Below are 13,444 nucleotides of genomic sequence, written 5' to 3'. Positions count from 1 at the left end.
AAGCCCAAAATTATTTCTTCAAGGACCAAAAACATGGACACACTTCTGGCAACACTAAGCTAGAAAAAAAAGGGGGGAAGTCACAATATTAGCAATGAAAACCGTACGTGCAACAAAAATTTTTTTAAATGAGAGATTATTAACAACTTTATGCCAGTAAATTTGAAAATTTAGGTGTAGTAGACAAATTTCTCAAAAAAATTAGATTGAACTAACGAAAACATTTTTAAAAATCTGAATGAACCTATAGACACTATCTACATGCCAACAACGTTTCATATGTACTCCCACTTAGAAATGAGATCTAAAATAGTAGAGGCTGAATCTTCAGGGGAAAGTGGGACTTGAAATGAATGTACAAATTGAATATCACATGGATGAATGGAAGAAAAACAAGGAAGATCATCTGAGAAAAGGAAAGACCTAGAAAAGGAAATGAGAACAGTGTACTTGTTTTTGTGACAGTAAAGAAATAGGACTGCCTAGAATAGAGAATATATTTTGGATGATGAAAAGATAGGAAAGCGCCAGATCATGAAAGTACTTAAAATCCGAAAAGAAGAGTTTGGAAAAGATTTTAGGAAAGAAGAGAACCATTTCATTACTATTTTTAGTAGAAGCCATGCATGGCAGCAGGGAGTGAGAGAGGAGCCTAGATTTAGACCAACGACATGATGGATGGAATGACATTAAGTAATCAGACATGAGATACGAAATCTAGTTAGCTCCTCCAACCCATTTGAGGTCAAAGATACCCATTTCTCGGTCAATGGTAACATTTATTTAACATGTGTGGGTGTGACATTATATGCCAGACGCTACGCATCTACGTGGTTATTTTATGTCATTCTCCCATGACACTATATTAGCATCCAGATTATACATATTAAGAAACATTAAGTAACTTCCCCAAGCATTTTTATGTAGCAAGAAGTAGCATCAGAATTTGACCATACAGATTCCAACTCCAAAGGCTAAGTTCTTACATAGTAACATGGAGGCAGCTTCCTAACAGGACAGCTCACTGTAAACGCCCCTTTAATTATATCTTATTTTTTTCTCTGACCTTGTTATTTTAAATATCTAAATGCTCAAAAATAATATAAATGCTTGGAAATGAGACATACTTTATAGCTTCTAATATATACTATCTTTTTTTTAGATTTATGTGAGATATTTATTTATGAGTGTAAGAGAGAGAGCGTGTGTGCAGAAGCAGGCAGGGTAGAAGGCAGAGGGAGAAGCAGGCTCCCTGCTCAACAAGGAGCCCAGCATAGGACTAGATCCCAGGACCCTGGGATCCTGACATGACCCAAAGGCAGACACTTAGCTGACTGAGCCACCCAGACGTTCCTAATACATACTACCTTTATTAAGCAGTATTTTACCAATAAGGTTACCAACATATCCTTTCATGAGACTAGCATAAAAACAATAATGTATCTAGTTCTCTTTAATCTCTCTAATGTATTTAGAAACCCTCTTTGAACTCCAATATTAATGAAAAAGTCCTGTGTTCAAATACAGCGTAAGTCCAGCAGGAAAAGGTCAGCCAGGGCTCTACTCACTCCTCTGTCTGCCAGCATGATTCATAATTCACCTCTTCTCTGTTCTTCACTCTGGTGGAATCCATATGAACAAGACATCCTGGTGTGGATTATAGGAACACTTCTACTCAGTCATCACAGAGTCAGAACCATACACACAAGTCAGAGAAATCCTTCGTGTACTAGCTCACCCACAAAAGCTGACCTGTACTGACTACACCTCTAAACCAGGGGTTCTCCACCAAGGGAGACCCTGTCCCTAATGGGCAGTTGGCTACGTCTTGAGACATTTCAGCTGCCACAAATGGGGGGGAGGAGGGGTTTCCGGCATTTTACTGGGGGGAAAGCCAGGGATGCTGCTGAGCCTCCTTCCTGCGATGCACAAAGAGCCCCTCACAACGAGAATTATTCAACCTGAAGTGTTACAGTGCCAAAGATGAGAAAGGATGCACCTTGTTCCTGCACTATGCACAGAAAGTTGTTTTGCTCAGAAAGGAATTAAACACAAATCCAGGGGCAGAGTAGGAGTCAGGAGCAAGGGTAGGCCTTACTCTAGAAATGAGACTCAGACCTGAAAGCCATGTCAGATGTGGTGGAATAGTTACATGTTATTTATAACTGATACATGAACGCTCATCGTCCTAATTTACGACTCACTCATACAAAGCCCAGATTCAAAAACCAGACTCACTTGGTTTGAATCCAAACTCTGCCACTTACTAGCTTTGTAATATTGACCAACTTATTTCCTATTCCTGTTTCTATAACTGTAAAGTGAAAATAATAATAACAACAACAACAATATAGCTACCTCTCCAGGTGGCTGTGAGGAGGATAGGAGTTAAGATCCGCGAAGTACTTACAACAGTATCAAATGTATACCAAGCCCTAGGTACACGTTAGCAGGTATCGCTTCTACAATTCATCTTTCTAGAAACTGCAAATATGAAAGTGCACACCGTAGGACACCTTCCTGGTATCAGAGTCTGCAAGAAAGACTCGATTCTTTGGTAAGCAAAGTAAACTATATACATACGAGAAACCTCTTGCTCAGTCTGCAACATCCCTAGAAACTACCCTTCCACTTTCTGTATATCTATATTCTGTGTTTCTATATGAGCTGGAACACACTTTTCAAATTTTAATGTCTAAAATTGGCTTCTCAGCATCACTGGCATCCCGCTGTCACTCTCTGCTGTATTGCGGTCATGCTGTAGTTACACTTGACAGTGGGTCCACACGTGTGGTTGTAACTCCTGGTGAGAGGACTGAATGACTGCAACTCCTGGATGAGTCCATCAATAAACCATTGAACAGCCTTTGGAGGACAGAATACAGACTCCAATTGGTACCTGAAAGCCTTCCTATGACACCTTCTGGTAAGATCAGGAAAGCTTCAGCACAGTATCTGCAGCAGCAGATTGGAAGAAAATCCTAGTGACAAGTAAAATACTTTAAGATTTTTATTTATTTATTTACTTGACAGAGAGAGAGAGATCACAAGTAGGCAGAGAGGAAGGCAGGGGGTACCCCCATAAAATGCTCTTTTAAGAAGTGTGTGTATGTGGTTGCCTGGCTGGCTGGGTGGGTTGCTTCCAGCTCAGGGTGAGCAAGGCTGGGTGAGCTTTGCTTCCAGCTCAGGTCATGATCTCAGGGTCCTGGGGTCGAGCCCCCCATCGGGCTCTCTGCTCAGCAGGGAGCCTGCTTCCCCCTCTCTCTCTCTGCCTGCCTCTGTCTACTTGTGATCTGTCAAATTTTTTTTAAATAAAGTGTTGGGGGGGCACCTGGGTGCTTCAGTTGGTTAAGGATCTTGATTTCAGCCCAGGTCATGATCTCAGGGTTGTGAGATCAAGCCCCGAGTAGGGCTCCATGCTGAGCGCAGAGTCTGCTTGAGGAGTCTCTCTGTCCACCCCCAACTCAGAAGAAAAGGAGGAAGGAAGAGAGAGAGGGAGGAAATCTAAGACTTCTTCCATCAGTATGAAATAAAACTCTGTTTTTAAAAGCATTTATCTGCAGTGTTTTTTCTTTCCTAACACAACAAAAATACTGGCGCATCTTAGCGTTGATGAGTGACTGTAATTGGAGCTACCGTCTTTCCCAGAACCTGGAATGAGTATGGAATGAGCATGCAGCCAAATCCAATGGGTTTCTCTACGGTCATAATGTCAGAAAAATCAAAGAGAAAATGTGTTCCTAATGCCTACTGAAAATAAGTTACCAGAAATATCAATTACAGCTCTAGTAGAATTGACACTATAATTAAGAATACTAACTCTTAAGACTATTATGAGGATCTAATGTACAGTATGGTCATTACAGTTAAAAACACTGCATTAAATACTTGAAATTGGCTAACAGTAGATCCTAAGCATTCTCACCAAAAAAAAAAAAAAAGTAATTGTGAGGTGATAGACTATAGTACTCATTTCTATGTATACACTTATCAAATCAGAGTATCACACACATTAAATATATTTCAATTTTATTTATCAACTAGATCTCAGTAAATCAAGGGGGGGGATCCTAATTTAACCCACTACTGTCTTCATGATCTAACGTCTGATCTGAGAGTTGCATCCTGTGTCCATCTAGCTCCAGACACTACACACTTCATATTCCTTTACATCCTGTGCCTCGAACCCCTGAGCTCCCGTCAGCCCCACGCCTTGATACCAACCATTCACTCCGCCTAGAATTCTACACCCCAAGAGTTCCTACAACTGGTTCCTTCTACTCTTCAGATTCTCAGCTGAAATTATATCTCCTCTAAGAAAATATACCTGATCCAAAATAACCCTCATCCCACTTCTCTCTCAGCTCGTCTTCATGCTCCTGTGTCCCTTGCTTCTGTTGGAATTTATCTGCAATATGTCTGCTTCTCCTCCCACCCCACACATGTACTCGCACTGAGTATAGTTCCAAGTGGGCAGGGTTCTTCTCCATCTCTGCAGCTGTAACTTAGTTCTAAAATTGTTCCTGGAATCCAAGGGGACCTTTTGTTTGAATAAATGAATGCTCACGGCCACTTAATGAGGCAGGTGATGGCGTACTCGTTTCACAATTGGAAATTCAGACTTGGAACCCTTGGCTCAAACACTCGACGGTGAAGTAAACAGGATTTCAAATCCAGGTCTGTTGTCCATAAAACTGTACTCCCTTCCTAGGTCAGGAAATGACTCTTCTTCAGCAATGGTCAATGGAGAAGACATACCACTCAAATGCATCAAATGTATCTGCTAAGATATTTTCAAGTCAAGATCCTTACTTAGCAGCAAAAATAAGTAATTTGAAAAGAGTATTATTTTTTATGTGATTTCAGTGTGGAACTACCCGCCTTTATACACAAGGGTTTGCAATATTTTTCCCTCTCCTCTTTGCTTGGTTAACTTGACCTTCAGAGCTCAGCTTTGATGCCATCTCCTGTTGGCTACGTATTCTGATTTCTTGGACCTGGGCTGGGTGCCCATCTCGTGTTCACCTAGAGCACCTTGGAAATGAATCCTGTTATTTCTCTGCGCTGTGGTTACGTGTTTATTCGCCTGAAGTCCTTGAAGGGACAGAGTCTTGATCGTGCTGTTATGCCAGCATCTACCACTGTGCCTGGCATATACACATACAGAAAGTGCTCGGAACATACTTGTTGAACCTGGTACACCATGGCCCTTTAATGGAAATGTTAAAAAAAAAAAAAAAACCCGTCCACACTATTAGCAAAATAATCACAATATCATTCCATCAACAAATATTTATTCTTCTGGGCACTGAGGTTACAGACGTGGACAAGGCAAGCAAACTCTCTGCTACCTCCAGACGCAGCAACAATCAGTCAAATACACAGACAGACGGTGTATTATGGTAGATGGTGACGAGTTTTATGAAGAAAAATAAAGTAGCCCAAGGGGGACAGGCAGGCAGTAGTGTATGCTTGTTACTGTACATGGGACGGCTACCCTCCCTGATGAATGTCACCTGAAGAGAGTGGGGAGACTGGCCAAGCAAGTGTCTGAATAAGAAATACACTAAGCAAAAAAAAAAAATATATATATATATTATACACATACACACACACACACACACATACACACAAATACACACACTAGACAAACAGAAAGGCATGACTTAAGAGAAAAAATTAATAGGTTTCCAGATTATGTGGCTAGAGCAGAACTTTCAAGGGGCAAAATGCTAGGAAATGAGATTGAAAAAGTAACCTGGTCTGATGATGGCTTGAAGTCACTGGGTATCATTCCGAATAGGACAGAAACCATTGGAGGAGCATCTTTTTGGAGGAGTAATTTCAGCTGATGTTGACCCATCATAAACGGACTTCTTCAATTTCTACTGGCTTCATTGTCATGAGGATCGTGTTGTAGGGAAGCATAGAGCCAGTCATTAACATATTATAACAATTAAAATCTTTAGTGAATGAGTGGGTTGTTGGGTGTAGCTCAGCACAGGAGCCCTGGGTCACTACTAGTGTGTTCTTAATTCTAATGATTAGAAGAAAGTCTCGTGAGTTGTACTATTCATTGTGCCACTGCTCAGACCACTGACTCTATCCAAATGTGCCTGCACTAGCTGCATCCCTTTCTCCCGCCGCTGAAGACAAAAGTAATCGATTTTCTTCAGCGACCCTTTCATCCTTTGGGTACTGAAAGTATCACTGAACTTGGGAGTCAAAATGCCTGGAACTATGTAGTTTCAAAGCATGAGTCATGGTCCTCGGCTAGTGACCAATCAATCTTACTTTTTTTTTTAAAGATTTCATTTATTTATTTGACAGACAGAGATCTCAAGTAGGCAGAGAGGCAGGCAGAGAGACAGGAGGAAACAGGCTCCACACTGAGTGAAGAGCCCGATGCGGGGCTCGATCCCAGGACCCTGGGATCATGACCCGAGCCAAAGGTAGAGGCTTAACCCACTGAGCCACCCAGGCGCCCCTCAATCTTACTTTTTAAGTTGTAAAACAGGTAAAACTGTCTACCCTTCCGAAGTTTTGTCAGTATTAGGATTATCTGTGTAAAGAATTTATCACGATACCTAGTATGTAGCAAAGGCTAGTAATATGAGTTTCTAAACTCATAACATATGTCGGAACATCTGATACGATATCTTCGCCATCCACAGATATTTATTATTCTCTGTCAAGGAACATTCCACATTTGGGTTTATATTACGTTTATTTGTGCCTGTATCTATTCTCACGCTAGTGTGTGTTCCTTGAGACTAAACCACAAGCACGTCGTTTTTATGCCTGGTTCTTGACGTTCTGTGTCTGAAAAGGTAGGTGCTCCATAAATGTGTCTAGAGAATGTGAGCAGAGGGTCATAGAGATTTCCACCCGTCGCCCCAAGCCAGATAAATACAGGTGGTCCTCCACCATCCTTCCCTTACTCACAAAGTGGGACCCAGTGAGCTGCTTCACCTTCTCTACCCCACTGGGGTGTCTCTAGATTGGACTCCTGAGAAAGTCTTCTAGATGTTTTACCCTCTAGCAAGCCCATAGGTCTTCCTGTCCAGTGTCCAGTCCTCTTCTACGGGCTTCATTCAGTCTCTCTTGGGAAAAGATCTGAACGACTTCTAAGCAACATCCCATGGATGGGGACCTGTGGGTCACATCTGCCTATCACAGATTCCATTCATTTGACTAGAATAAGGTCCTCAATTAATATTATTGGTGGCTCGGGCTCATCTCTTCTCAGTTAAGGCTAGCATTTTGTTTCTGTTCCTGGTAAGTTAGAGCCAACATCCCAAGTGATAGCATATTAGGGCAATGCACCGCTGGGAACCAAGTTTGCTGGTCGATATGCCAGGTTTGGTGGGCAGTATTATTGAAGTCGTTTGCTGGACTCTGCTATTTTGCACTGTCATTACTAAGTTGCTTTGTGCATACATACAAACACACAAACACACAATCACACTCAAAACCAAGAAGCTACACTATTTTCTGAATTTGATGTTTCAGTGTCAGGATTTTTTACTTTCAGTTGTTTGGGATCACTATTTTAATATTTATGAAACTCTGTAGTAAGTTATTAATATATTTAGGAATGGGTAAGAAAATACAATGAATTCCCCAAGAATAAAAGGACATTGCATTTTATAAAGCACGAGTTAGGGAGAATATTTGAAATGAAAAGTCTTAAGTAAGTAAGGAGTGCCACAGTGTGGTTATAGTAGCTAATGTCATACAAATTTCGGCCAAAGAATTTGTTTAAGCTAAGATAAAATTAGTTGGTTGTTACTAAAGCTTCTCTTATATACTGCAAATATAAGTAAACTGTTAAAATCTGTTAGATTCCCCTAAAATAGACATAATGATAGCTAATATTATTAACAGGCTAATAATTTTAATAATTAATTAATAATTATTAATAAATGTCATGCTACTGGTAAATGGCTGAGCAGTATTAAAATTTATTTTTATCTGAGTTCACGTCCTGTGTTTTAATAATCTATTATCTAAGCTAAGCCCTCTATAACCAAAAAGACACCCCCTGTCCCAATAACTAGTGATGCTGGCTTCACGGGTCTGTGAGATCAATCACACTGCATGCATAGGTTTTTTGAGAAATTACATGAATACCTCAAGCAGGACTTACCAGTTGTGATGTACTTCAGTGACCTTATGACGCAGAAGAGACAGGTATTAATGTTCATGCTTCAAACAAAATGAAACTCAAACTCTGTAGGTGCGAATGTTTTTTTTTTTTAATTCAAACTCCATTAGCCAACATACAGTACATCATTAGTTTTTGATATAGTGTTCAAGGATTTATTAGTTGTGCGTAACACCCGGTGCTCATCACATCACACGCATGGCACTTAAGTGACGGAAAGGGAACTAAATCCATCAGCTTCCGGTTCCTGATCAGCACACCTGGCTGATCAGGAGGACATGTAGGGTCAGAGGTCACAAGGTCAGGAGACCAGGGCTGCACTCTAGGCACTGTCACATAACTAACTGTATATGCGAAGCAAGTCACTTAACTCCAGGTGTTTCTGGTTCTTTTTTTCTAAATAAAGAAATTATATTCACCTTGCCTGTCTTTGGAGACTATTGTCTCAGTCAAATGAAATGCAGCACCTAAAAGTTTTCTACAGACTGTCAAGTACTGGACAGGTGAGTTGTTGTTGTTGTTTTAATCTGCTCGTCAGCATCGCAACATAAAGTGTAACTTTAGAACTATCATTTAACTGAAGCTAAAATGTCTACTTAAATTAATCATTCAAAATTGGGATTTTTATGCCAGTCTGAAAATACCTCATCACCAAATCCTTACTGGTATTTCCTCTCACTTAGGGCCTGGTGAGGACTCTCCACCATATACAGGAGACAGATTGCAGGCAGTAAAGCAGAACCTGCAGTGACAGGAGGTAAGTTTTAAATATAATTTTATGGTAATTCTGATATTGGATAAACTTCCCCAAAATCCAAATGTGGTACACAAATCAGATGGACATAGCTCACGTCTCACGGGACCTAACATAATAAGTTTAAACATTTTATTTATCTGGGGCACTTGGGTGGCTCATCTGATTAAAAAAAAAAAAAGAGTTAGACACTTAAAGATTTTATTTATGTATTTGACAGGGAGAGATCTCAAGTAGGCAGAGAGGCAGGCAGAGAGAAAGAGAGAGGGAAGCAGGCTCCCTGCTGAGCAGAGAGCCCGATGTGGGGCCCGATCCCAGGACCCTGAGATCATGACCTGAGCCAAAGGCAGTGGCTCAACCCACTGAGCCACCCAGGCGCCAAGTGTCTAACTCTTGATTTCAGCTCAGCTTCAGGAGATCGAGGCCCCAATGGGGCTCTGTGCTCAGCACAAAGTCTGCTTGAGATTCTCTTTCTCAATAAATAAGTAAAATCTTTTTTTTTCAAGATTTTTACGTATTTTAGAGAGAGAGAGAGTGCAAGTAGGGAGAAAGGCAGAGGGGAGAGGAGAGAATCTCAAGGAGACTTTACCCTAAGTGCTGTGCCTGAGGCAGAGCTCTATCTCATGACCCTGAGATCATGGCCTGAGCCAATAACGAGTCGATTGCTTAACTGACTGAGCCCCCCAAGTACCCCAACATTATAATAAGTTTAGATTAGTTTCCTTTTTTAAGCAGCTAGAAGAGAAGAAGCCTATCTCTTTGGGAAAAGGTAACAACACTGATTTCCTAAAAATGTTCTTAGCAGTATTGCCAAGAGCTATATTTTCTATACATGGTTCAGACGCCATTCAAATTCTTTGACTAGCAGTCTTTGGTTTTATTCATAACATTAGTTATTATAAAATGGGTTTAAGAAAGTTCTGAAATGAAGATGTGGTATATATACACAATGGAATACTATGCAGCCATCAAAAGAAATGAAATCTTGCCATTTGCGACGACGTGGATGGAACTAGAGCGTATCATGCTTAGTGAAATAAGTCAATCGGAGAAAGACAACTATCATATGATCTCCCTGATATGAGGACATGGAGAAGCAACATGGGGGGGTAGGGGGATAGGAGAAGAATAAATGAAACAAGATGGGATTGGGAGGGAGACAAACCATAAATGACTCTTAATCTCACAAAACAAACTGGGGGTTGCTGGGGGGAGGTGGGATTGGGAGAGGGGGAGCGGGCTATGGACATTGGGGAGGGGAGGCGAACCATAAGAGACTATGGACTCTGAAAAACAACCTGAGGGTTTTGAAGGATCAGGGGTGGGAGGTTGGGGGAACAGGTGGTGGGTAATGGGGAGGGCACGTTTTGCATGGAGCACTGGGTGTTGTGCAAAAAGAATGAATACTGTTACGCTGAAAAAATAAATAAAATGGAAAAAAAAATAAAAAAAAAGAAAGTTCTGAAATAAGAGACATCTTTGTATGTGCATCATTGCTCTAAAATTAATATAGCATCTTTAAACTGATGAGGTTTTCACAGTCACAAAAAAACAAACCCTGGGAGTCTGAAACTCTACCATTAAGGTTCGCTCCAGCACTTGAGTCTGTATGGGTAGAGCCGGTGTTGGAAATGTATGGAGAAGACAATTGGATTTGATGGGCTTTTCTGGCCTAATAACGTCTCGAACAATGGATAGCAGGGTTATCACACTCTTGGTACGTTAACGTTCATTCCACAATCACTGGTTCCCTGCATGAGATGCGGGCCTCTGCCAGGTGCCTGCCCCAGGTCCTGTACTCAGAAGTTCACAGTGAGGGAGAGAGAGGCAACACACACCACCGGACAATGGGCGGGTTCTACCCTGGAAGCACAGGGAAGCACAGATGTGGAAAAACCACTCAGGGGAACCGTCTTCTCTGCCCTCCAGAGGAAGGGGAGGGTGAAGTGTGAGACAGGTAATAGCTGAAAAAGCTAGGATTTTGAAGAAATTCCAGGCCCAAGGACAACACGTATAAAGGCATAACAGAGACAGTGTTAGAAATTGGGAGGGGATTTTCTCAGTCAAGTGTGTTAGGTAGATCATTCACATCTAGGTTTTCACTGTCTTCCCCACTACTCCAGTTCATTGCTGTGTATCTTTACATTGTTTTGCAGCAGAAAACAAAACAAAGAATCACTTTTTTAAAAATATGTGTTACATTACTATAATATAATTACATAATATTATATGTGTGTTCCTCAGTGCAAGATATATTCTGGGGCAATCTCCTTGGAGAAATAGAACTATGTTTGTTTTAAAAGACCAATGGGGGCGGTGTGGAGTCGCTCGTTGAACAATTTTTGGAAGAATGCTTCCATCTAGTGGTCAAATTGAGAAATTCACTTACATAGGACTACATTCATCAGTATACTATAGAATACTGGGGAAATTATAGCACCTGCCATAATACACCTTATGGGTGACGGAAGGAAAAGGCATATCACACAAATTAAAGAAAATATGATACTTCTATAAAAAATTTCAGGCATGAAAAACAACACTGTCAACTCTAGTTGCCTCATCTTTAGCCTACCATGACGCAGGGTGATCACGCTTGGAGAAATATCGGCAATAATGACCATAATAAGAGATTTCCTTGAGTATCAAGAACAACAAGAAAGAATTAACAATTTATAGGACGTTGTCTTTACTTTGCGGATAAAAGTCTGCTTTGCATCTTTCACCCTATCGAGATTACGAAGTGGGTCAGTTTGATGTACTGCCTGCTGGCCATCGTGCCTTGCCTACTGCTCACTCTTGGTTACCATACGCACAGCAGCCACCAATACTCTTATGACAAGCAACACCCCTGCGCCATTGTTCCAAAGTGAGATGTCACCCTCTGGTCCAGATACAAGTCCACTGTCTAGGACATCATCTACTTCCTTCACAGATCACCAGTCCTGGTCACCTTATTGCAAATGAAGACTCATCCCAACATCACCATCACCACCAAGCCCTCCCTCCCAACTCCACCCTTCTTTAGCAGCACCAGATGGAAACCTGCAGGAAACCTGCAGCCAATGGAGAAATCAAATACTTAGGGGAAGCTAAGGAGTAGAAACCTCTACCTTCCTCCAAAGCCAGTAGAAACACCCACGTCAATCAACAAGGGTCCTGAACGACACTCCCTAACAGATACTGACTTGGAAGATAAACACTGGCCTGAACTGCCAACTGGCTGTTGGTAGTGTAACCCAGCATGGGTGCCAAGAATCTAGGTACTAACTTTACTACTTTTCCCTTATCTTACGGAATTGAGTGCAGCACTGGGCACGTGGCAGAGTCTCTGAAGATAACCTCAATTTAACCCCTGATTCACTTTGTGGGTTTGCATTTTATTATAAAGAGCAGCTGCTAAATATGCAAAATGGGCAACTATTTCTTTAAATAGGCAAAAAAATAATCTTCATTGACTACATTCCCAATTTACTATTTAATCCATATTCACCTATAAGAAAAATAACAGTTGATCCATGGACATTATGTCCGGACTACAAAAGAATAAAGACTTCCTTGTAAGGAAGGTGTATAAAGGACACACAGGAAACAAAAGTGTAGAACACATGTCACTATCACAGCATATACATCAGGCGTCTATCTCACACCCAGATTTCTACCAAAGAATATGGGAACCTATGTTCATAAAATCTCTCCCAGTCATTATAACTCACAATAGTAGCCTATGTGTTGAAATTTAATGAACAGGACCTTCGAGTCACATATAGATCCCAAATTCTGCTCGGTTTTATCCACCTTCACTGATGCCCAATTTACAACATATGCCAAAAACAGATTCACTAAGGGGGAGGAAACTCTTCAGATCCTTGTTGGACCGATAAGAGGTTTAACAGAAGAACCATGGTAGTCACTTCTTCTCAATTATCAAATAAAATTTTAAAAATTCTGAAACAAAACAACTCAGTTTTAATATACAAACAATGACAACTTTGTCATCATTGTGTACACAGATGAAATTAGCAATTTATTACTAAGCACGCTTCCCATGGAAGTAAATAGAGCAATGGAAGTCTGGGTGCCCTTGTTTCCTAGCAACGTGCTCTAGCAACCCAGGACTTTTTCCTGGCACTGGACTTAGCTCCCAGTTGGCTAAGCCACCTCTCCCAAGTACCAGCTCCTATAAAAGGCACACCTCAACTATATTTCAACTTTTGTACTTTTGTCTCCCCTTATCAAGAACAATAGCATTGGTTTGGAATATATTATTTCTTTATTGGCTAATTAAAAGATACTGTCCTGTACTCAAATGGCATGTGAAATTCACAGACTGCCCCAGTATTAAATATATTGTTGCAAAGAAAATCTCTGAGCAATATTGCTTGCCTAAGCAGAACAGCCATCAAAGGTGATATGCAACTTCGTGTAAATTAAGCCTTGGAATTAGGCAGATACCAGGTACTCCCCTGGCCAGGCTCCCATGACCGGGCCTCACCCAACCTCTCCCTGTTTCAAGTCTCCCT

This window comes from Meles meles, chromosome 17 (assembly GCF_922984935.1).
Source record: "Meles meles chromosome 17, mMelMel3.1 paternal haplotype, whole genome shotgun sequence".
In the NCBI taxonomy this organism is placed as follows: Eukaryota; Metazoa; Chordata; class Mammalia; order Carnivora; family Mustelidae; genus Meles; species Meles meles.
This window is presented reverse-complemented; position numbering follows the sequence as displayed.